The sequence below is a fragment of the Chenopodium album genome, chromosome 10, assembly GCF_948465745.1.
Source record: "Chenopodium album chromosome 10, dcCheAlbu1.1, whole genome shotgun sequence".
NCBI lineage: Eukaryota > Viridiplantae > Streptophyta > Magnoliopsida > Caryophyllales > Amaranthaceae > Chenopodium > Chenopodium album.
Window position 1 is genome coordinate 27,090,151 of NC_137843.1, and position 27,100 is coordinate 27,117,250.

The 27,100-nt window shown below is 38.3% G+C and overlaps 1 non-coding gene across 1 annotated transcript; it reads left to right on the forward strand.

Moving 5' to 3' along the window:
* The first annotated feature begins 4,399 nt into the window (after window positions 1-4,399).
* LOC145565845 (small nucleolar RNA R71) lies at window positions 4,400-4,505 on the forward strand. The gene has a single exon (XR_014095212.1). It is a non-coding gene; the product is annotated as a small nucleolar RNA R71 (small nucleolar RNA).
* Window positions 4,506-27,100: the final 22,595 nt, after the last annotated feature.

Here is a 27,100-nt window from a genome sequence, read left to right on the forward strand (position 1 = left end):
ACCTTAAAGGATCTCTTTCCGTCCAAATCCCAAACTTCCACGGCTCCATGAGGAAATACTTCCTTGACAACAAAAGGACCACTCCACCTTGATAAAAGTTTCCCGGGAAACAATTTCATCCTAGAGTTGTAGAGGAGTACCTTATCGCCTTTAAGAAATGCTTTCTTTTCAATTTTGCGGTCATGGCAATCCTTGGTGCGATTTTTATAGTTGCTAGCACACTCATATGCCTCCAATCTTAGTTCTTCAAGCTCATGTAAATCAAGCCATCTTTTCTCTCCCGCGCTAGCCAAGTCAAAGTTAATTTTCTTGATTGCCCATTGAGTTCGGTGTTCAAGCTCCATCGGTAGATGACAAGATTTTCAATACACAAGACGATATGGAGTTGTGCCTATTGGGGTTTTGTATGTCGTTCTATATGCCCATAGAGAGTCATCAAGCTTTTTCGACCAATCCTTCCTATTCCTTGCAACCGTCTTCTCAAGTATTAATTTAATTTGACGGTTGGACACTTCCGTTTGCCCACTTGTTTGTGGATGATAGGTAAGGCCGAATCTTTGGTGAACCCTGTGCTTTCTTAGCATCTTTTGAAAAGCACTACGAACGAAATGTGAACCGTTGTCACTTACCACTGCTCTAGGAATTCCGAATCTTGGAAATATAAATTTCTTGAACATCTTCATGACTACCTTGTGGTCATTAGTTGGGGAGGCAATGGCTTCAACCCATTTTGATACGTAATCGACCGCCACAAGGATGTATTGATTTCCATAAGAAGTAGGGAATGGGCCCATGAAATCAATACCCCATACATCAAATACCTCTAGCTCAAGAATTAGTTGTTGAGGCATCTCATTACGCTTGGATATGTTACCGGTTTGTTGACACCGGTCACAAGTCTTCACAAAACCCCAAGCATCTTTGAAAATGTGAGGCCACCACAAACCGCTATGCAAGAACTTCAACGTTGTTTTGTTGGCTCCCATATGCCCTCCACATGGATCGGAATGGCAAATCTTGAGCACACTTTGCACTTGTTCATCCGGAACACACCTACGGAGCAAACCATCTACTCCTCTTTTGTAGAGAATAGGGTCATCCCATACATAGTGTCTTGCTTCCCTCTTTAGCTTCTTTCTTTGGTTCTTGGAGAAATCGGGAGGGAATTCTCCACAAGCCAAATAGTTCACCAAGTCGGCGAACCAAGGAAGCTCCTTTTCATGTAAGATATAGAGCACATCATCTCTCAATTCATCACATATGGGGATTTCATCATCACTAGCTTTCACATTCTCTAATCGGGAAAGATGGTCCGCAACCACATTCTCGGCCCCTTTCTTGTCACGGATTTCAACATGAAATTGTTGGAGAGATAGGACCCATCGAAGAAGACGAGGTTTGGACTCTTTCTTTGCCACAAGGTACCTAATAGCCGCATGATAGGTGTAAACAATAGTTTTGGAACCAATGAGGTAGTTCCAAAACTTCTCAAAAGCATGTACCACGGCAAGAAACTCTTTCTCCGTTTTGATGTAGTTCCGTTGAGCTTCATTCAAGGTATTGGACATGTAGTAAGTGACATGAAGTTTCTTCTCAATTCTTTGTCCCAACACCCCTCCAATTGCAACATCACTAGTATCGCACATAAGTTCAAACGGCAAATCCCATCTCGACCCTTGCACGATTGGAGTAGAGATGAAAGCCTCCTTTAATTTGTTGAAAGCTTGAAGACACTTTTCATCAAAATTAAAGATGGCATCCTTTTGAAGAAGAGCATTTATGGGTCTAGCAATTTGTGAGAAATCCTTGATAAATCTCCTATAGAACCCGGCTTGCCCCAAAAAGGATCTTACTTCTCTCACATTAATTAGAGATGGCAATTTTTCAATCACTTCAACTTTGGCCTTGTCGACCTCAATCCCCTTGCTTGATATCTTGTGACCAAGGACGATTCCCTCTTCAACCATGAAGTGGCATTTTTGCCAATTTAGGACCAAGTTGACCTTCTCACATCTTGCTAAGCATTTGCCCAAATTAGACAAACAATCTTCAAATGAAAGGCCCCCTACCGAGAAATCATCCATGAACACTTCCATTTCGGCCTCAAGCATGTCTCCAAAGATACTCATCATGCACCTTTGAAAGGTTGCCGGGGTATTGCAAAGTCCAAACAGCATCCTCCTATATGCAAAAATACCATATGGACAAGTAAAAGTTGTCTTCTCTTAATCATCCGGGTTTATGGGGATTTGAAAGAAACCCGAATAACCATCAAGAAAGCAATAATACTTGTGCTTGGTTAGTCTTTCAAGCATTTGGTCGATAAAAGGAAGAGGAAAATGATCCTTGTTAGTGGATGCATTTAGACGTCTATAGTCTATGCACATCCTCTAATCGGTCACCGTTCTAGTTGAAATGAGATCACCATTCTCATTTTCAACTACAGTCATTCCCCCCTTTTAGGGACCACATGAACGGGGGAAACCCATCTAGAACTCGAAATGGGGAAGATGATGCCGGCATCAAGGAGTTTGGTGATTTCTTTCTTCACCACCTCCCCCATTTGAGGATTGAGTTTCCTTTGCCTCTCAATGGAAGGCTTAGCACCCTCCTCAAGTGTTATGTGGTGCATACATAAATCGGGACTAATACCTTTGAGGTTATCAATGGTATAGCCTAAAGCACCTTGGTGATTTCTTAAAACACCACATAACATTTGAGTTTGGCACTCGTTCAAAGAAGAATTCACAATTACCGGAAAAGTTGAATTAGGACCCAAAAACTCGTACTTTAGGTGTGATGGAAGAGGTTTCAACTCTACCATTGGAACACCCTTACCTTCTCTTGAGGTAGCTATTTCCAAAGCATCATCACTTGTGATTCCCATGCATACTTGTTCAATGCTTTCTTCCGTACTTCCTTCAAGCATTCCTTCATACAATGTCATCTCCTTGTCTTGCTCACCTATCTTTTCCTTATTCAAAAGGACATTCTCAAGGGCATTGCTAGTAGTGAGAAAGTGCTCGTGCATAGAAGTCACAATAGAATCAATAGTATCAATCATCATACAATTATCAAGACTAGAGCTTGGATATTTCATGCTCTCATTCAAATCAAATTCTATCACCTCATCTCCTACTTTTAGTGAAATCTAAGCACTTTTAACATCTATTAAAGCGCCCGAAGTAGCAAGAAAAGGTATTCCTAGAAATATTGGAATATTTACATCTTCATCCATCTCTAACACAACAAAATCCACCAGGATTACAAACTTTCCCACCCTTAGAGAAACATCCTCTACCTTACCTTTTGGAAATTTGATGGAACGATCGGTCAATTGTAAGGTAATGTTGGTGGGTAGAAGTTCCCCTATCTCAAGTCTTTGATATACCGAATATGGCATAAGGCTAACACTAGCCCCAAGATCACATAAAGCATTATCAATTTGCATATTATATAGCACAAGGGATAGAAAAGTTACCGGGGTCTTTCAATTTCGGTGGCATTTTATTCATGATGATTGCACTACAATTCTCGGTGAAATTCACCGTTTCCACCAATTCACACTTTCTCCTTCCACTCAAAATATCTTTTACAAACCTAGCATAGTTAGGCATTTACTTGATAGCATCGATAAAAGGAATTGAAAGGTGAATTTGTTTCGATGTTTCAAGAAACTTTCCAAATTGCACATCTAATTTGTTTCTAACAAATTTATGAGGATATGGTAGCTTTTGCAATTGTTTTGTTTCTCTCTCTTTTTCACTTTTGTCTTCACTCTCTTTTTCAAAATCTTTCTCTTTTTCACATTCTTTTTCTTTCTCAAATTCTTTTTCTTTCTCACATTCTTTCTTTTTTTCATTCTCATGGTTTTGCTCTCTCTCTTGTTCAAAATCACTCTCAAGGGGAGGCTCACTCATGTTCATTCTCTCATTGCTTCTTTTAGGAACACTCTCTTCCAACACTTTACCACTCCTAGTTGATATACCCACAAATTTCACAAAATAAACACCCATGTGGCATGTTATTAGAAGTAGAAGGAGAAGAGTTAGAATTCATACCTCTCCCCTTAGATTGGGAAGGATGCTCTTGTGTTGAACTAGAGGTCTCTAGTTTTGCCTTGATGGACGTCATCTCCTTGCCAAGGTTGGCAATTTGGGACGTCAAGTTGTTGATGGCGTTGAGGTGATCAACGGAGTAAACCGCATTTCCTCCCTTGTTTAGAGACTCTCTCTCTCCTTCTTGCCAATCCATGTGGTGCCTCACCACATCCTCAATTATCTCTATGACTTGCTCCTCCGTCTTGTTCATAATCGGGCCACCCGCTCCCGCATCTAGGCTAGTCTTTCCTTGTGGGCTCAAGCCTCCATAGAAAATTTGAAGCACTTGGTATGTCAGAATGCCATGATGGGGACACTCCCTTTGATATTCTTTATACCTCTCCCAAGCCTCATAAATGGTTTCACTAGCCCGTTGACGGAAACCTTGGATCAAAGCCCTTGCCTCGGCCGTCTTATTTTGAGAGTAGAATCTCCCTAAGAAAGCCGTGGTGACCTCGTCCCAAGTTCTCAAGGAGTTTGGCCTTACTTCTTTCTCAAGCCATTAAAGAGCCCTTCCTATCAAGGAGAAAGGAAATAGCTTTAGTCTCACAAATTCTTGAGTTACCCCATTTACCTTGATCGTATTGCAATATTTTTCAAATTCATTCAAATGTGCAAGAGGGCTCTCATGTTTTGCTCCACTAAATGCCTCATTTCGATCAAATTTATCATAGAGGGGCGTATTTTGAAATCATTGGCTTGAGTAACGGGCGGAGCAATGCCACTTGAAGCTCTATAAGCTCCCAAAGTTCCCAGCTCCTTCAAAGGTCTTTAGACCGGTTGTTCCCCGTTAGCCATTTGCTCTTGTTTTTCCCCGAAATTGACCTCCCTATTTGGGGAAGTATTTAATGGCCTAGAACTGGCTCTCCTTCTCCTCCTATAGGTCTGCTCAATCTCGGGATCGTAAGGCACCAAAATCCTGTTATGATTTCTGCGCATACACTCTCAACAATTGCAATTAGTAACAAGGCTACAAGTGTAGCCAAAAAGAAAAACACTCTTTTTGAATTTTTGTTGTTTTATGGTGAACTAGACTCAAGTAATCAATTAGCAATCAACAACACCACTCCCCGGCAACGGTGCCATTTTGATGGGCGTTAGAACGGTCGCACATTCCACACTCAATCAAACACATTTATTAGCAAACACCCTACAAACCAAGCATAATGATAAGTAAGAGTTCGGTCCACAAGAAACGGGATATGGTTGCTAAAGATCTTAACACTTAAGCTAATTCGAAGTCTATGGTCAATTGGGGTTCGTCAAGTAGACAAACGAACTATGATTCTAAATCGATGGATTAAAGGCATTAGGGAATGGGATCCACTCAACCAAGGAAATTAGGGAAACGGGGGGTAAAATAGACAAGCTATAGCAAGGACAATATGTAAAATCAACCTCATGCAATTAGAAAACAACTCACACTACTAAACTTAGATTCCTCATTAGTCTAGCAATAGATGATACGTAATCAAATTTCAATAAGTAATGACATACTCAATTTACATTCCCATGTCAAACTAAGCATATCATGATATCAAGCTCCTAAGTCAAGGGTAGCTAATCCTATCATGAAGAACTAACAAGCAATCTCATATAATTAATTTAATTGCAATACAAACATCAATGCTTCTCCCACGTTTGCATAATTAACCCAAAAGGTTGAGCTTCACCCAACCCCTAGCAAGAAGACTACTCACAACTCATGTTTATCAACATGCAAACAAGTATTAGGGTTCTAACTTCTTCAATAATTGGGGAAAAGTGATTAACAATTGAAATAACTATCATCCAATAACAAATTATCAAGAACTAAGAAGATTTAAATATCATGCAAGAAAAAATAAAATCAGAAATTGAATGGAGAAAAGTAGAAGGAAATTACTAATTGAAGCTTGGAAATGTTGAATACAAAGTGGCAATTCTTGAGGATTAATCTTGAAACCAACTATTACAATGATTAATTTGGTGAAAACTAAGCAAAATTAATGTTTCAAACTAAGAGGAGTTTCTAAAAAACTAGGCTATTTCTGTCTCTCTCACAAATGAACTAAAGGGGAAGTATTTATACTCCCCGAAACACATAAGGAAATCCGTCAAAAGAAAACGGATTCCCAGCGAAGGAGCACCCGCTCCACCTGAGGAGCGCCCACTCCACGGCCAGGAGCGCCCGCTTCAGATTGTTCCACGCCCTCTCTAGCTATCTTCAGAATACAAGAAGTTTTGAAAGTTTGGGGAAGAGCGCCCGCTCCTCACAGGTGCACGCCCGCTCCTCACATGGTGCACTTGGCAGTCAGTTTGCCGGAAGTTTGGAGTGCCCGCTCCTGAGAGGTGCACGCCCGCTCCAGCAGGAGCAGGCTCTCCTTTCTCTAATTTTCTTGCCTTAGACAAAATCCATGCATCGAATTCTTGCCAAACTGAATCAATAAATCTGCAAAACATGGACAAACACAAACCAAGGAGGGGCAAGGCCAAGATAAAACATTTTCATTCAAAACGAGTTAGAAAGAGGGGAAATGAATGCAAATCCGGGTTTAAATTAACACAATAAGTGGTCAAATAAACCACTTATCATTTATCTACAACTCTAGGGTTCCGTGCATCCCTATATTCATTTCCTCTATAAATACCCCGCTCCTTTCTGCAATTTGAGGCAACAAAAAACATTCTTTCTCCTTACACCAAAAACCTTCTCTCTTCTCTCTCTTGCTTAAACCTAATTTCTAGACTCCCTATTCTTCCACCATACATCCCTTAAGCACTCTAAGGAGTCCATACTTGACCCGAGGTTCTGTCCTTATTCATGATGTAACAATTCAAGGAAACATGTAAAGTGAGTAATTAATTCACTTAATTACTCTTATTATTTTTATTGCTAGCATCATGATTAGGTTTATTTATATTTGATTTGACTAACAATTTTTCGTTAAATTTCTTCCAATATTAATGTTAATTTTATTATATTTCGTGATCACTATATTGCATGTTTAAAGGGAATATGTAATTGAAAATCACACCCAATAAGATAATTTGGACAACCGATTTAGGTTCCTTTTTAATCTTGTTGTTTAATTAAGTGATCACAAATATTTTAGAATTATCTGTTGCATTAATATTCAACCAATTTAGCATAATAATAGTTTGGAGCGAATTGAATATTTTGTTTGCATGCCTTTAAGATCACAAGAATCACTTTTCACAATAAGAATCGAGTAAAGGCCAATACGGGCGAATGTGACTCCATGACTCACTTCGTACCATCATCACCGATCCTCCTTTCGCGGTTCTGAACCATATGTAGTTAGTAATCTCATGGATTATGAATGGGGTGTAACCTTCACGGGTCAATCGTTGTTGCCTATCTTTGTCCCTTATCATGGTTGCCTTTTATGATCCGTGAACGGTTTACAAGTTCCTTAAAAACTTTTTGGCGGCTCCCTACTTTCCTTGTCCCTAATCGTATATGTCAATTCCCACTTCCTATGAGTGCCAAGCATATTCATGACATACTTAACGTAGGCGCGCTTCGAATGATGTCTACAATTTGGCGACTCCACTGGAGACTTGAAAGATTCTTTAATCATATTCCCGTGATTAAATTGGCATTTTTGCATTTTCATAGACGTTTTAACTTCGTTTTTAGGTTCGCCCGTAGGAAAAATTGAATAACCTGATTGCGAACGAAAAAACAGAGGCACTTGTCAGATTTCCTGACTGCCGTGTCACGGTGCAGAATGCCGTGACGCGACGTTCTATACCGTGACACGGTGCTTCCTACCGTGTCACAACAGTCCTGAAATCTTTCTAGTGGCTTTATTTTTTTATCACAGTCAGCTTCCTTCGATTTTTCTAAAAAAACGTGTGTGTTCTACATATGTCTTAGCCCTGGGGAATTTAAATTCTATCGACCATAAAACGCTCATGGCAATAAGAGTTCATCCGAGTTATTAAATTCACCCAAACCATGGAGTCGAGTTTGATTTAATCACGAACTTGCGAAGCCACCCGTTGGCATACACCCTCAAGGGAGACTGCCTTGCTAACGCGTCCAAACTCTAACCATGGTACCCTTCTGACACCAAATAAACCTGACCATAGTGGAACATAGAACTTGAACTTAGGTTGCGAACTCTTCTTTGCATCATTGTGCCTATGTGCCCTATATTTGATCGTTTTGATCCTAACATTAACGATCTTTCTTTGTCTATGGTGGTTTATTTTATGACTAACGAATGCCAATGGACCGTACTCACTTAGTAATTAGCGCAAACACTGGAAAAAAAAATAAAATAAAAAAACAATTGTCGATCTAAACACAAGGTACACCAATGACTTGAAACACCTTTGCAACCCTGTTGTTCCCCCTAAAACCATTTTCAAACACTTATTACATTTCTTCATCAACCACTTTGAGCCTCGTCTAACATTTGACCTCATTTATTTAACCCACATTCACTTAACCATGGGATGGGAAGGTGTGTAATTTGTGTAACGTTCAAAAAGAAAGTCAAAAAATAAATAAATAAAATAAAATAAAAATAAAGCAGCTAAGCAACAATAAAACAATGTCGTCTAAGGGCAAGTGTTCCAATGTCTTTGATATGAACACGTCTCGAATTGCATCTCTCATTGAGTGCTTGGTACAGTTCCTGAGAAACATGAATGCTAAGTGGGTGACGGACCGCATGATCCGGGATTGCCCACATTGGTTCAAATAAAAAAAAATATAAAAACAAAAAAACAACAAAAAATCAAAGCAAAAAAAATGTTGAAAATAAACTTGCGAATTCAAAATTTTCAAATTCACAATTACACACCTTGGGGGGCTTACCTCGGGTCTTTAGCCTTTTTATCCTTTCTTCTTCACCTATTAGCTTAACCAAATTACAACCCTTGAAAGACCTCTTTAAGGTGTACATACACTTGTGCAAAGTTCGGTTAGAGCTACATTTGGCCTGATTCCTAACGGATATGTAGGCAACCTCACATCGAGGTGCGGCCACATTCATACTCACATTCATATTCATATCCACACATGATCGAGTCACTTCCAAATCTTATCCCTACCCATATAGATCTAGACTTAGGGGCTTGAACCCACATCACTTAGCTCACCTAGCCTAAAGAGTCACCGTTTCGACTCTTCTCACATCTATTTCCATAACCACAGCCTTTGCAGCCAGCCTTAGTATCACATTCACACACTTCTTTCACACATACATAGCCATATCATCTTTCCCTTAGGAACCCTTTATCATGAAATCTTGTTTCCTTACCGCGCATGCTTCATCATCTTTCAAGACAACATTCATTTTAAGAAACATTGTATACTTTCTTAGCTTCCTCACCTGAGCAATGTTCATTGTTTCACGCATCGCATAATGTTCTTAGCAACATTTATTTATCAATGATTTGTAATCCTACAAAGCATACGTGCTTAGCTTCCAGACCTAAGTGACGTTCAAGATCGTTTCTTTATACCACATATGATGCTTAGCTCTATGACCTAAGTTCATTCATCTATCGTGTCACATTATGTAATTTTCCTTAGCCTCATGGCTTAAGAGCATGCATCATGCATACATTATCTTCAAGAAAAGCAATTTAATTCGACAAATATTCATGCGATTTACCTTGCTTTTCTCTATTTACTTTTCCTTTGGGGAAGTTCAAAAACTTTTTCAAAATTTTTCATCAAGGGAAGTTCAAAAACAAAACTTCATTTTTCACGTCTTTCTATTTCGAGAGAAAGTCAGTACCCTCCAGTCATCTCATGACAAAAATGACCTCCACTCATCTCATGACAAAAATGAGGGAAAATTTTTGCTTTTTGCTTTTGCATTTTCGGTTGCTTGTGTCTGCACACACACACAAACTATATACACACAATCGCAAGTCATACACATGTCATGTCATGTCATGTCAAGTCAAGCTTAGTCAAGTTAGTTGGTCAAGTCAATCACAATATATACGAGTCCTTTGGCAAATTTCATTTTACAGGTCTCATTTACAGCCCATGTTTGGGGACAAGTGAACCATCTACAGCCCACGTTCGGGGACAAGCGAACCATATACATCCCACGTTTGGGGACAAGCGAACCATCTACAGCCCACGTTCGAGGACAAGCGAACTATCTATAGCCCACGTTCGGGGACAAGAGAACCATCGACAACCCACGTTCGGGCACAAACGAACTATCTACAGCCCACGTTCGGGGACAAACGAACCACCTACAGCCCACGTTCGGGGACAATCGAACCATCATCATTTTTCAAACATTAGTGATCATCTCCCAAAGCGAAGACGATTCACCACGCAAGGTTCTCGATACATAGAGACTTGCAATATCATCATCAGACAATATTTTCCTCAAGCATGGAAAATTGTCGGTCGTTGCCACCTCTCAAGGCGAAGAAGTCAGCGATTATATCACAACAATCTTCATCCGGTGGATTACTTCAATCATAGAAAACTACCAAATTTATTTGCCACCAATACACTGGTGTCAGATACTATCGAACATATTTGCGACCGATACACTGGTGACAGATAAGTATTCTATCTCTACTCTTTTATCTACAGAATAACATTTTTCTGCAGGTATCGGCGTATAAAGAGTGATTTAGGATCGCAGAACGTCTTAAATCATTCTCCTTCACAATCGACTACTTTGACTATCGCTTTCAAAACTGACGTTTCTACAAACTCAGTCAAAGTGGGGGGCTTCTGTAGACACCTAAAAATGTCTCCCCGAAACCAAACCCGATGATGAACAACCTTTTACTGCCATTATTAGTCGGGTTAAGTGTGTAATCTTTGGAGTGAATAATCCATATTTATATTCAACATATTTCATAAACCAACCTAATTCTTAGCCTATTTCCCCACACCATAACTTATTTTCCTCTTTTCATGTCCACATCACAAAACCGAGCTAATATGATTTTGTGGATATATAATTTTGATCTAATTATTATTTGGTTGGATAGGAATTTCAAAAAGCTTTCCAACAATATATCATAAGCCCAATTCCGATTTAAAACGAAGAAGATATGAGCTAAACACTAAACTCGACTCAAAATTGACACCATTTCACTAAAATAGCCATATCTTAAAATCTACAAATTATTTTGACCTGATTCTAATTGGGTTGTAAAATAGACTTGATAATATTTTCAAAGATATATTATATTCCTTATCCAAGTTACAGATCAAATGTTATCATAGTTTTAAAAACGCATAAAAAACAAGAATTACCGCGCAACAGCTAAAACGCTGCGTCGCGGCAAAATCTGACGTGGCACGGTGCCTGGTGCCGTGACATGGTAATTTTCACCGTTTCACGATGCTTTCTCGTGTCTTTTTCGTGTTTTTTTTTCACGCGCTTATGAACCTAGACGCATTTCTAGAAAACTATACACCGTGACACGGTGTATTATACCGTACCACGGTGGACAGTGCCTTGTCGTGGTGTCCTTTGCCGTGTCATGGTATCGTGACACGGGATTTTCCTGCGTACTCTCCGCGTATAGCTCTTCACGCGCTTTATCAGTTTAGCTGTATTTAGGGCCAAACTTTGTATCGCGCCACGGTAGATGATACCGTGACACGGTGCCCTATGACCTTGTCACGATAGAAACACTGTGTCAAGGCGCCCAAATTAGGGTTTATCTGCAGCTCTAGGTTTCCGTGCATCCCCATATTCATTTCCACTATAAATACCCCCCCTCCTTTCTTCAATTCGGGGCACCAAAAATCATTCTCTCTCCTTACACCAAAAACCTTATCTCTTCTCTCTGTAGCCTCCCTATTCTTCCACCATACATCCCTTAAGCACTCTAAGGAGTCCATACTTGACCCGAGGTTCTGTCCTTAAATCAAGACGTGAAAGGAAGAATTAACTGAGGGTTTGGACAAAATCAACTCTACTTTTTATTTAATTTAATTGTTTTAATTTTATTTATATTATTTATTGAAGTTACTAACAGTTTATTCATGATGTAGCAATTCAAGGAAACACGAAAAGTGATTAATTAATTCACTTAATTACTCTTATTATTTTTATTGCCTTTTATGATCCGTGAAAGGTTTACAAGTTCCTTAAAAACTTTTTGGCGGCTCCCTACTTTCCTTGTCCCTAATCGTATATGTCAATTCCCACTTCCTATGAGTGCCAAGCATATTCACGACATGCTTAACGTAGGCGCGCTTCGAATGACGCCTACAGGTATCCACCCGCAACTCGACCCGATCGGTCTCTTACTCGGAGTTTGGCCGAGTCGAACCAAAACACTACTCGAGTATTATGTGAACTTAAAGGTTTTCTCTCAAGTGGAGATGCCATTTCGAGTTCCTACTCAAGGGATTTTCTCCAATTCCGAAGGTGGGTATTTATATAGAATGTCATATGAGAATTCCACTCTCCCATCAATGTGGGAGAGTTGGTAAAATTAATTTTCATATTTTATTTTTAAATCAAAAATAAAAGGAAATCTCAAACATATAATTAATCAACAAGTGGCATTCATGGAAGAAGAGGGTAGGTGAGGACCCCAAGGGGAGGGGACCATTGCCTTCCTCCCCAAGCCACACAGACCAATCGAGTTGTGCCACGTGGCGCGCCCAGCCTTGGGTGCCAAGGCAGCCTAGCTGGCGCCTAGGCCCTTGGCTGGGTTGCTCGGCTAGGCTGCTTGACTGGTCACTCGCAAGCGCGGCCTAGCAAGCGTGCCTTGCTTGCTAGCAGGTCGCTGCTAGGCGTTGCTTGCTTGGCGCGGCATCAGTAGCGTGTTGGGCTCGCACCAACCCGCACATGCACGCAGCAAGCCACGCATGCAATGCGGGCTTCTGCTGCTGCCTGCGCGTGGCTAGTGCTGCTAGCATTGCGCCAGCTAGGTAGCTAGCCATGCGCACCCAGCACTCTACCCTTAATGCGGTGCGCATGCTAGCACCATTGCCCCTAGCATCCGGTTTGCTCGAGGCATTCCGATGCTAGGGTATTTCGGTAATTGTTTATTAGTTACAGATTTTACAGTCTCGTCTTTTATTAGTTCGACTCGACTTGCGAAGGTCGGTCTCGACACTCTTAGCTCGATATCCGACGTCTAAATACATAATACTCGAGCAACTCATTAATTTCTTCCGGATTAATTCGTCGTACCGGATTGTTAGTTGCTTGGGTTGTTCAGTTAAGATTAAGCTGTTATATTAATTATGGATTAATATTACTGATCGGAAGCGGCCTCCAACTAGGCATTCCGATCACTTGACCTCACTGAATAATTAGCTTTCTAATAATTCTGAACCCTCTATCGGAATAATACACTTGTTCGAAGGACACCATTCCTATCAGATGTTGTGCTAGCGAAGTTTAAGTCTATAACGAAAATACCTGATGTAGAAGCAACGGTGCCGTTCTTCTTATCTTCCTTGAATTTGAGGCAATCTCTCTTCCAATGTCCCTTCTTCTTGCAATAGAAATATTCGGAATCAGATTTAGAAGAGGTTACCTTCTTGTCCTTGTTGTCTTTGGTAGCTTTTGACTTAGGCGGAAAGGTCTTCTTACCCTTCCCCTTGAAGCCTTTCTTCTTCTTGCCTGAGCGCTTGAATGGCTTGTCCTTCTTGACCATAAGCATGTCCTGCTTTCCCTCATCCTTGAGCGTTTGCTCGGCTTGCTTCAACATACCATGAAGCTCGGTGACGGTTTTCTCCATGTTGTGCATGTTATAGTTCATCTTGAACTGATCATAGCCTTTGTGCATCGAGTGAAGAATAATGTCAATTACCATCTAGGTCGAATACCCCGCATCAAGCCTTTCCATGTTCTCAAATAAACCAAACATTTTAAGTACATGCGGGCTGACTAACTCTCCTTTCTTAAGCTTGCTCTCAAGGATCTGCCTGTGGGTCTCAAACCTTTCAGTTCGGGCCTGCTCTTGGAACATATTCAGAAGTTTAGAAATGATCTCAAAAGTTGTCTCCTTCTCAAAGAAAGTCTTCTGAAGGTCGGGAAACATAGTGGCCAACATGATGCATTTGACATCTCGATTGGCAGTTTGCCATCAGTTTAGGGTAGCCTGAGTCACTTCCTCATTAGGAGTCTCGGGCATTTCCTCATCAAGGATGTATTCCTTTTGCTCTTGCATGAGAACTATACGCAAGTTTCTTTACCAATCAAGAAAATTTGGCCCACTCAGTTTCTCATTGTCGAGAATTAAGTGTAACGAGAATTGGTTGTTTGAGTTATTTGCAAATATGGTTCTACAATTGAAAGAATTTGAAATGAAAAACCATTCATAATTCTTAAATAAGATTGAATCATGCATATATATATTTCAAACTTTTTTGAACGTCTTATTCACACATTAAATTTGTCCCTATTTGGTGAGAATAAGTCGATTCCAAGATCCAAAGAATCAATGAGTATTTAAGCATGCTTTGGCTTGTCTTAACACTAATTACTCTAAGGTAAGCAACTCTTTGCTAATGGCTCCATTCCACTCTTGGTTAGATAAATCGTCGCATCTACTGCTCTTTTAACAATTTATCTTTTTTTCCACGACATGTTAGGACTCCATCACTCATATCATTGAGTCTAACCAAAACCAATATGTACTATGATGTCTTGTTTTGGCAAACCCATCAACATACCTTACGTTCCTAGGAAAGTAGTAATGCCTCGTTTTGGCGTAAGCCATTACTATTCTCAATAGTTCGGTAAGTGTTGTCTTGGAATGACAAGTTTTACTTAATATTTTAGGGACCTAGGGTTTCTATGTTTGTTGATTTAAGTGAACTTAATTAATCACCACAACATTCGAAATCCTAAACATGCATCTAACACAACATTCATATATATATAAGCATAAATAAATGATGCATTTGGCAACTAGCATGACCCCTTGAGTCTTCAAGTATTCAAGGGTCTTGATTTGCGTCTTCCAAGAAACTCCGTCTTCAAGACATAACCAAAATAATGCAACTACTAGTATCTACGATTAGGACTAATCTAAATATTGAGGTACAAAAATATGAAACGGTTTGCAGACCGTATTTAAATTTACAAAAATACATAACGGAACGCAGTCCGTATTTTCTATCCTAATCTGGCCCCACTAGTTGCCATTTCTTAAAACCTGTGATAGAATATACATTCCACTCATCCATTTACTATATGTGAATGGCCCATGCATTATACAACGAAAAAACAAGTAACAATGCATCAACATGCGTAAACTAGTAACTAACTTAGGTGGTTAATCCGATTAACATGCCAAATTAAAACTAATCAAAGTTGTTAACCGATTATGTGATTAAGCGCAATTAAAATAGCTCAAATAATGAAGCTCCCACTAAATTCCACATCCAACTTACTTAATCCGATTAATTAAGCCGGTAAACCCAATATTTTGCCAAATTAAAAATTTGCAAGTGCCGCTCAATAACCGAGGCCTAGCCTCCAAAAATTAATTAAATTAAATTAAATTAAAAACCACAAAATACATAGCCCTACGCTCTCAAGTGCCTAGCACCAAGCAACAAGGCTTGGTTTGCTAGGCACCAAGCCTCGAGAGGGCATGTGAGGCTGTTGCTCGCACTAGCTTGCTGCTGTGCTGGGCTTGTGCTACCTAGCAGCCACATCCTGCACAACCCTCGCGCACTCCCGCCTACACGCATCAAGCAGCACACCACACACTCTCAGACACATACCGCACGCACAACATGCACCAGCTGTCGCACCATGTTGTTGCCCATGCACGCACCACGCACGCACACACATTCGAGGCGCCCAGCAGCCTCAGCAGCCTCACGTGGGTTGCGCTAGCAGCACGGCTGGCCGAGAGCATGCTTGGGGCTCTTAGGCCTCGATTTGTGTGCTCGTGCCTCTGAAAAATTTTCGATTTTTCTTTTGACTTTATTTAGTCAATTCTAAATTAATTTTAGAATCAATTTGAGCAAAAATGAAAATTAAAATAAGCCTAATTAAATAATATTCATTCAAGTGCACAAACCAAATCAGTTCCAAGAACTATTCTTTAACAAAATTTGGTTCAACTTGACGCAACTAAATGAAGGGCTACTCTCACTATTAATTTAACCAACATAAGTTAATCATGAGATTTAACAAAATTAAAAGGGAGTTGGAATAATGAACATAAATATTCAATGAAAAATTCCAACTTAATGATTCCAATCAACTTAATAAATAATTAAATCAAGAAAGTTCAATAAACATACATGGAATTTAGTAACACAAAGTTCCAACCACTTAAAATAATTAAAGATTGGATCTTTAGTACTTAAGATCCTCAAAACACAAACTTTTCACACTTAAAGCAATTTATTTGCAATTATGTGAAAATTTGAGCAAACCATTAAGCACCAATTACTACAAAGTAATCATGCTCAAAAGTGGTCTAAAATTGCAGAAGCATAAAGGAAAGAACCAAATGCATAATCACAATTAATATGCCATTAAGATTCAAGGTTAAAAAGATTTAAAAAATTTCGTCAAAACGAAAAATCCCTCGAAACAAGCATTGCTGGGCAGAATTTGGCTTTTTCGTACCCTAAAAGCCTCAATATGTTTCTAGAACATCGATTTCACCCAAAATTCACTAGTCATGGGTGAAAATCTGGGTTCGGGAGCCAAAATTCTAAATAAAACGAGATTAAAATTAATAAAATCGAGCTACTAATCTAATTAGCAATAACAACAAGAAATTTAAATCCATTTTAAACACCTTGAAAATATCAGTTACAAAAATAAATGAGCAAGGCTCTGATACCACTGTTGGGTTTCGGAAAGTCCGACTTTTCGTGGAACAAAACCCGACCCCAAGACCCTCTCACAATTAATATAACTAAAAGACATAATTAACAACATAAAGAGAAAAGACAATATCACCCTTGACGCGCGCTTCGCTCGTTCAACGAGCTCTTACTTGGAAAGCCTCGAGTCCCGCATGTGTGAAGACCTCCGACGAAAATCCACCCACAACTCGACCTGTTCGGTCTCTAACTCGGAGTTTAGTCGAGTCGGGCCAAAAATAAACTAGTCAAGTTTTAATGAACTTAAAGGTTTTCTCTCTTTGGAGATGCCTTATTGAGTTCAACTCAAGTGAAATTTCCAAATCCCAATACATGGGTATTTATAGAGGATTCCCACTTTATTCCAATCTCCCATCAATGTGAGAAAGTTGGTAAAAATCATTTTTCCATTTTATTTTTAATTCAAAGACAAAAGAAAAATAGCAAAGCAATAATTAATCAACAAGTGGCAACAAGGAGGGAAAGGGTTGGTGAAGACCACAAGAGGGAAGGGGACCAAAGCCTTGATCCCCAAGCTTCCCCAAACCACCCTCACAACTCTCTCGACCCCTATGAGCTGCTGCCAATGGGAAGGCTTTGCCTTGGGCGCCAAGGCAGCCTCGCTGGTGCCTAATGCCCTTGTCTGGGCCTGTTGGGCGCATGCTCGCTGCGGGCTGATACTTCGGCCAAGCGTACCTGCCATGCATGTAGGCTGCTGGGCGAGGCATTGCGCCCACTACTAGCAGTGCTAGCTCGCTAGCACGATGCTAGCTTGCTAGCCTGCTGCTTGTGCGAGCCTAGGCTTGGTGCGGAGCGCATGCTACCTACCATGCTAGCCCATATGCCCTTAGCACTCGGTTTGCTCGAGGCATTCCGATGCTAGGGGTATTTTGGTAACTTGTTGATTAATTGATTTTTACTGTCTCGCCGTTTTATTCATTCGACTCAACTTGCGACACTCGGTCTCGACGCTCCTAGCTCGATTTCCGACGTCTATGTTCATTCATATTACTCGAGTGACTCATTAATTCCTTTCGGATTAATTCGTCGCGACGGATCGTTAGGTGTTTGGGTATGACCCGAAGGGTTCAGTCAAGATTAAGCTGTAATATTAATTATATATTAATAATACTGATCAGAAGCGGCCTCCAACTAGGCATTCCAATCACTTGACCTCACTGAATAATTAGCTTTCTAATAATTCCGAACCCTCTATCGGAATAATACACTTGTTCGAAGGACATCATTCCTATCAGATAAGCTACAAGAACATCGTTAGTAGGAGACACAATCATGCAAACATTGTCATTAGAATGAGGTGAATTAATACACATAATTCCTTTCACAAAAGACAAAGACTCATACATTGACTTTAGCTCAAAACTTTCCTTGTTATTACCAACACGCAATGTAATAAGGCCACCTTTCACATTAATTAAAGCATTCAAAGTAGCTAAGAATGGTCTCCCTAGGATAATAGGTATATTGTCATCTTCCACAATTTCAAGCACAATGAAGTCAACGGGAATTGTAAACTTACCTATCTTTAGGGGGACATCCTCAACTCTTCCCTAAGGAAACTTAATAGATTGGTCAGCCAATTGTAAGGTCATGTTGGTTGGAAGAAGCTCACCTAACTTAAGCTTCTTAAAAACGGAATAAGGAATTATGCTAACACTAGCACCAAGATCACAAAGAGCATTTTGAAACATTTTTCCATTAATCTTGCAAGGGATTGAAAAATTGCCCGGATCTTTCATCTTTTTGGGTAGATCATTGTGGATAAAAGCACTACAACACTCCCTAACTTTCACCGAATCAACCTCATTACACTCTCTTTTGCCACTCAAAATTTCTTTAAGGAACTTAGAATATCTTGGCATTTGTGTCAAAGCTTCAGTGAAAGGGATAGAAAGATGAACTTCCTTAAGCGTACTACCATGAAACATAGGAATACATCCTCTCTTAGAGTCTTGCTTCATGAACTTGTCAAGAACCTTATCAACATATATCAAAAATCTCCCAAATTGCTCATCAATCTTGTTCTTCAACAACTTTTGGGGGTATGGAAGTTTGGGTTTGATCACATCCTCATGCAATTTTTCTTCAATTTTCACTTCCTCTTTGGCATCTTGACTCTCCTTCTTTGACACATCAAGCTCTTTCTTCCCACATGAATCACTCACCTTCTCACCCTCCTCACTCTTCCTGGCTAAGACTTCATTGAGGTCAAAGGTACTAACATTGTTACTAGAGTAGGTGTGTTCGGAAGAAGAAGGATTGTCGTTCTTCTTTCCTTTCCGGCCACCGTTGTTACTATTGTTAGTAGCTTTTTCTTTTGCAAGGTCATCTTCAATGTCAATGCCTATGTTATAGACGGCCTTGAAAGTATTCAAGTTGTGTTGGTATTTCAAATTCTTTGAATACTTCTCTTGGAGGTTCTTGATGAACATTCTTACGGTCTCCTTTTCGGTAGGAACCTCTACCATCCTAGAGGAAGTTTCCCTCCACTTATTGAAGAAATAAGTGAACCCTTCATTTTCCTTTTGCTTTAGTATCTCAAGTTCCCTATGATCAGTTTTAACTTGAATGTTGCACTTATATCTATCAATGAAAGCGTTTGTTATAGAATCCTAAGAAGAGATTTTCTCTTTGTCAAGGGAGAAGAGCCATTGTTGACAAACGGTTTCTAGAGAAAGTGAAAACAACGAGTGGAAAGCTTTCCTATCAATAATATTCATTATAGTTTCGAAAGCTCTTAAATGAAAATAAGGGTTGTCAGTTGGCTTGAATCTAGGGATGTCCACCGAGACCCCTTGTGAGCTAATCCCCTGAAATTTTTAATCATTGGAAAATTTTCTCAAGCTTTCTTCCATTCGCTCAAGCTGTTGTTGCTTAGCAGGGTCATTGACTTGGAGAACGAGAGTTTTGAACATCTCGATCAAGTTAGTCATGTTTTGCCTTAATTCATTAATTTCTTCTTGGGATGCCATTTTCTTAGCTTTCCTTTTTTGTCAAATATCAGTTTATCAAATAGTAGTACTTGAATGAAAGTGTTGTCCTTGATTAACGTCCCTTCTCTCCTTGACCAAGTGTTTGTAGAAAGGGAAGTTATGGATACTTATTGTTAATTATTTGAATCAAACTCAATTCAACATGCAATAGATGGGAAGATACATGGAAGAATGTGGAGAGTGATATGCATGGAGAAAGCATGTAGAGAGTGGGAAGATGATGTAGATGGAGAGATGTGGAAGAATTAGGAATAAAGTGGACCCCCAACTCAAATGACAGAAAAAGCAACTCATGCATGAACCTAAGACATGGACATGGTGTGAAAAGAGTATGTACAAAGTGTGTAAATACTTGTGAGTGTAAGTGATATGTTCAAGACTCGTGTCATGACCATGTCACTAGACTGTGTGACTAGACTCAAACAAAGACTAAGTTAAGACCTCACGTATGTGCACTAAACTGGACATGCTGTAGTATTTTAGTCATAACTTTTGATCTGTGACTCCGAATTGGACGAAACTAACGCCACATGAAAGGTAAACCTTGGGGCTACAGATCCATTGGTTGTAAGACTCGTAATTCTTTCTAGAACTCCGGTTATGACCTAAACAAGTTGACGCTTGTACAGTATACGGAAATAAAAATCCGGGTTGACTCAAAAGAATTATGACTCAATTTTAGACATATTTATTAACTCAAATTAATTAATCAATTAATTAAGCAAAGTCCTTTAGTCATTGGTTAGTTTATTTAGACTTATACACAAGTAAAACAAACGGTTAGTGTAAACACATATAGATTATGCACAAGCAAGAATGAACAAATAGTCAAGTACACACAATATGATGCGATGAGTTTGCAACCTAACCATGGCTCTAGTTCTCCAAAGTTCAAGGATAAGGGTTAGTCAAAGAGGGTCCATGGTTATGAGTCCGAATGCATCGCGCGGAAGCCTTACCTTTGGAAGGGTTGGCACGTATGGATGGGACCCCACAAGTTAAACTTGTTTCCATGGTTTGGTGAATTCACAAACTCAGATATACCCTTCGTTGCAATGAGCGTTCGATTGGGTAGATGGAGCGTGAATTCCCAGAGGTTTATGGCCATATGTAGAACACATATGGGTTCAAAAAAGAGGGAAAAACTCAATTAGGAAGTAAATCGAGCAAACAGTATTAGAACCGATCAAAGCAAGAAGGCAGAGTTCTGGCTCGATATTGGAAGAACTTGGCGCGAGACAACAGGGACCATCGCGAAATGATAGCCCTGTCACGCCGCGATATTTCTATCGCACCGTGACAGAGCCATCACACTGCAATGGGCACTGTTTTCTCAGCGTCAGTTCCTACATGCCTCAACAGCTCTCTTTTTTCTTAGAATTTTCCAGTTTTCGTAGTGTTTTTACGATTCTAGTTGTGAAAGAAATTTTCCAAATTTCCTACGTGTAAAAATCCTATGTTTTTGACGCATTACAGATGGTCTATCCAATGTGGACCTTTTTATGCTTATGCTAATAATGTCAATCAAAATTACGCACATGAATACTTAGAACTTTTCGAGTATCATCCACTCATTCTAAATTATTGCCAAAATAAATTTTAGGAATTAAAATAGAAATCCTCCCTAGTGGAGTCGCTAAAAAACTGTAGGGAATATTTCAAGCATCCCACACTTGAGCCTCACTGTGATCATACACTTAAGCATGGTGGCGTCCAAAGGAAAGGAAGCTAGACCAAAAGAGTTGCCAACAAGTTTTAGGAACTTGTAAACCATTCACAGGGTGAAGGTTACACCCCTCACGATCCATGAGATCGCTAACTCCATAGTGGTGTTGAACTATCACTGGATATTCGGGGATGAAGGTACAAATCCAACCTAAAAGATATTAAACCTGCCTTAAATAGGCCTCTACTTTGTTCTTCTCATATTCATGTGCGCTTTCTGACTAACATACAATCAATATATTAATCCTAAACCTGTTTAATCTATGTTGGTTGATATTAATGCACAAACAAATCTATTATTGGCGATCACTTGAATTAAAATCACATTAGCCTAAATAAAATTATTAATTATCTTATTAAGCATGATTTAAAGTACAAATTCCTTTTAAACTTGCAAGAGAGGGCGTGATCAGGCAATAACAATAATATATATATCAAGCAACATAATAATATATCATCAATATCAATAAAGTATAATAATATTAGCAAGACCCTAGGCATGATACTAACATGATTAATAACAAATCCTAGCATGTCACTAAACAACAAAGATCAAAGCTTTAACCCTAACATGATAGAAAGAAATAGGAAGCAACCTAATCATGATACTAGGAATTAAAAAAATAATATCCTAACATGATACTAAGAATTAAAATAATCTAAACATGCTTTCTACAAAATAAAAAAATAAAATTACTTACTTTGTTGCCTCGTACCTCTTTCTATCAAAAGAATACACATGTTAGTAACTTCAATGAAAATATTAAATCAAACAATTAATTTAAATAATTGAAATAGATATTTGGGACCAAACCCTCATAAATTATCAACCTTTCACGTCTAGGGCGAAGGCAACTTCGAGCTTGGCTATGTGCGTCTAAGTCTCATGATAAACGAATATTTTATTTTAAAAAAGACTAGGCTTAGAAACCAAGAGAGAGAAGGAAATAATAAGCTTTAGCTTAAAGTGAGAGAGAGAATAGATGATTGTTGATGATTGTTGGTGATTAAAACGGGGAAATACGACCCTATTTATAGAGAAAAACATCCGAAAACGTTTAGAAAAGAGTTAGAATTCGAATCAGAATAAAATTTCTTTTAACGCGGCAAGATAAGGACTATCGCGGCGCGATAGGACTATCGTGGCGCGATAAGATTATCGCGGCACGATAGAATTATCGCGTCGCGATAAAAATAGTTTTTTGCGGATTTTGTTTTTATCATAACTTTTGATCCAGAAGTCCAAATAAGGAATATAATATGTCGTTGGAAATATCTTGAAGTCTAATTTCCAACCCAATTATAATCTGATTAAAATCTTTTGTAGAATAAAAGATATGGCCGAAATAGTGGGACGGTGTCAGTTTTAGATAGAGTTTCGTATTTCTTTCATATCTTTTTTGTTATAGCTCGGAATTAATATTATAATATATAATTGGAAAGACAATTTCAAGATCTATCCAATAATATAATATTTGAATATAAATTATGAGGCACGAAAATAATATTTGAACATATTCCATTTCACACAGAACAAAGACTCTCAAAAAGGGGAGTTTTATTCAATTTCAAATTCTTTAATCTTATCTTTTAAAAAAAGGATAATTAAAATCTATTAGAAACTTATAGAAGCTTCTAATTAATCCTAATTAGTTTAGGAACAGAGATTAAAGCCCTTGGACCCTCCACGTGATCATTGGGTCGTAGGTAAAATCTGGTTTGGACTCAGTTTAGTATTTTGCTCATAACTTCCTCATTATTCATCGGAATTGGGCTTATAATATATCGTTGGAAAGGTCTTTTCAAGACCCATCCAAATACACAATTATTGGACCCATATTATGGACCAAACTAAATTGGAATGGACGTTTTTCATAAATAGGGTACGAAAAGAAAGATTTTCAAAAACAGAAAGAAGTATTTTTATTAAAAACATAGAGATTCACGAGACTCTTTCACATTTCACCTCGTTCGATAATCAATAACGTGAAAGATATTCATCACTGGGTTTGGTTTTTGGGGAGACACAATCAGGTGTCTACACCTGCTGATGGCGAGACTTAAAAAAATTGGATGAAAAATATACAGAGTTTGCCACTGATCCTCGCAGTGTTAGATTGGGCCTAGCGAGTGACGGTTTTAATCCATATTGTCAAATGAATACAAATTATAGTACATGGTCGGTGGTCCTCATGCCTTATAATTTACCACCACAGCTTTGCATGAAATCATCGTCATTTATTCTTTCTATAATTATTCCTTGTAAATTTGGTCCCGGTATGGATATTGATGTGTACTTGCAACCACTAATCCATGAATTGAAATTGTTGTGGGAAGGTGTTGATGCTTTTGATTCTTATAGTGGAAGCAACTTCAAAATGCGAGTAGCCCTACACTCCACTATTAATGATTTATATGTTGTGAGGTTGGAGTACAAGAGGCTATAAAGATTGTCCTTCTTGCACTCATTCTACATAGTCTAATAGATTTGGTGGCAAAATTGATCACCCATATTGTTCACAAGCTAATTTGTTTGATGGGAAAGAAGAATATGGTCTTGCTTCGATTCGCATTCCAACTCCTTGGCCGGTAATTGGACCCAATCAGATCACTAGTGTCAAATTCTAGGCCAATCTTGTTGAAAAGTAGTTCATTTTTTCTAACACTAATTTTTTATTCTGTTTAGGATGAATTCACTTCAACCTCAGTTTGTTCAAGGCTATTTCTTGTGGTGTGGCGCTTTTTAGAGCTTATTTAGTTGCGGTTTTCGTGACATTTTCTGAATGCTTGATATAGTTGTAGCTGGCTTGTGTTTGATGTTTTCAATTCTGCTTTAATGCTAGCGTTACAATTGATATATTTTTTTGGAGCTTAGGGACCTGTTGTGTTTTCTGCTACAACCATGAGCATTATTTGTTGGTGGTTATATTTGTGAAAGGTGGGTGGGAGGAGATAAATATTTGTAAATTGTATACTCAGGTTTTGCACGGTTATTTTTTTTCTTTTTTTTTTTCTGCGATGTTACATATAGGATCTCTGAAATATCTTTGTGCAATGTCTGGTTGTATCTACTGATATTAGACATTACTTATGTGTTCAGCAGAGTTCTAGATAAATAATTTGGAATAAATAAAGTGTTTGGCATTATGCTCTATTATTAGACATTGCTTATAGGGTCTTTGAACTGTCTGATATTCGAATAAATCAAGTGTTTAGCAGATTAAATAATTTAGAGCACTTATCTACTGGTATTATGCTCTGTTATGCTTACACACTCATACGCTTGTCATTTCAAATTCTTCATTACTTGTTATTCTCACTCCTTTCTCATTTGTAACTTTCTATCTCATCTCTCCTCCGTTAGCCCACCTATCTCCTCTTTACGCCATCATCATTAAATCAAACAGAGCCGCCACTGCTGGCATTAGTTTGCCATTATCAAAAAAACTACATGAGTGGTGTTTTTTGTTTAAGTTTGAACTCTCAATACCCAAACAGAGCATTGAAATTTAATGAACTAACTTTGCAAATAAAAAGAAAGAGCACACGTATAGATATAGAACTTAGGTGAAAGATTTCAAGCTCTTATCATCTATAAAAATTTGAAAGCATAAATAGATATTTAAATGTATACATAATCTATAACAAATACAAACCTATAATAATTGATAAAAATAATTCTTTTCATACTCCCTCCTTGTTTACACTTACCAAATGCGGCCATGCTTTAATAAGTGTAACACTTCTTTTTTTAGCTTTTACATTTTAATATTACTCCCTCTGTTCTATAATATAATTCCTATTTGTGTTTTTTTACAGTTTTTAAGAAATAGGAGGAGAAAGTTGATGAAATACATTAATAAAAGTGAAATGTACAATTATAGACAAAAGTTAGAGAGAAAAAGTGGAAAAAAGTATAAAACATGTGCAAAATTCAAAGGTAATTTAGGAAGTACAATGAATAAAGTTAAAAAAAGTGAGCATATAATAGTCTTTACATGTTATCTAAAAATAGAAACTTGGACAACATTTTGGATCTCCAAAATAGGAAAACAGAAACTATATTATGGGACGAGGGAATATATCTTTCTTCCTTCATGGTCCCACCCAAACCCACTACTACTTTTTTTTAAAAAATAATTATTACTGTATTATTTCTTTCCTCTCACATTGATTGTCTTTCAATAAACTATTAACCCCACAGTCTTTCTGTTACGAGTTACTAATATTGCAACTACCCTTCTTACCTCTTATTTTATTTTAGTCAATTAAATTGCCTAAACCTATGTATCGGTCAAACTGTAACAATTATTAAAACATGAATGGAGTATGAATAACTGAGTATACTCCAGGAAAGAACTAGTTTAACCTAGAGAAAGTAGCTCAGCCTGATCCGAACGGTTTTGGGCAAGCCTAGGGGTGAAAGTTCGGTTTGCGGTTTGGATTATAGCCAAATCCGAATCCAATCCGAATCCAAACCGAATTAAGATTCAATCTAAACCAAACCGAATTAATTCGGTTTTTCGAATTAGAATCCAATCCAAACCGAAATTTGTTTCCTTCTTTTGCAACATTCAAACCCGAAATCCGAACTTCACCCAAAAAAATCTTGCAGTCATTCAACTTTTTCTTGTTAAATACATTCTTTGTGAGAGAGTAAGATATTGAGAAAGGAGAATTGAGAATTAAGTTATGTTGTTTTGGTTTATTCTCAACCCTTAAAATGTTTCACTTGTTCTCCTTATGAATAGTGCTCACATGTGTGAGGGGCATGTGTGGCAGATATTGTGATGTGGCAATATGGTGGCTACTTTGCTGAATTTTAGCTCACGTGGCATTTCTTCCTCTTTTTGCTAACGTGGCGTTTTCAAGGGGACATGTGCCCACCATTTTGTTTTTTGTCTTTTCATTTGGATCTTGGTGTGAGCTGCTGTCACCTTCAGCATTACTTCTTTGATGATTCATGGAGCTAAGACCATGCATTCTTCTCAAAATGTCTTCTTTTTCCCGTTTTTTTCCCCCAATTTTGTTTCCCCAATTTTTTCTTTTTCTCTCGATGATGATGTTGACTTAATTTTTTTCCCCCAATTTTTTTTTACCATTTTTTCCTTTTCCTCTGGATCTCAGTATGATGAAGTTGACACATCATTGTGTTTCGATCTTTTTATGTGGTTTCTCCGGCAGCTAATTCGATGCCTTGCCAACAACTACTTTCTCACCTTCTGCACTTGATAAAGCAACACTACAGCATTTCATCAATGGCTACAAAATGTCAAAACACCTACCATTTCATCATAAGGTAAATTGTATATATATAAGCATTGGATTTAGATTACTTCAGATTGTTTCTCTTTTTGGATATATTTCCCTTTATACACTGATATAGTAAAATTTGTATTGTATTTAACTCATATTTTCTGATTTTAGACTGTGCTTAATTATAATTCATTGTT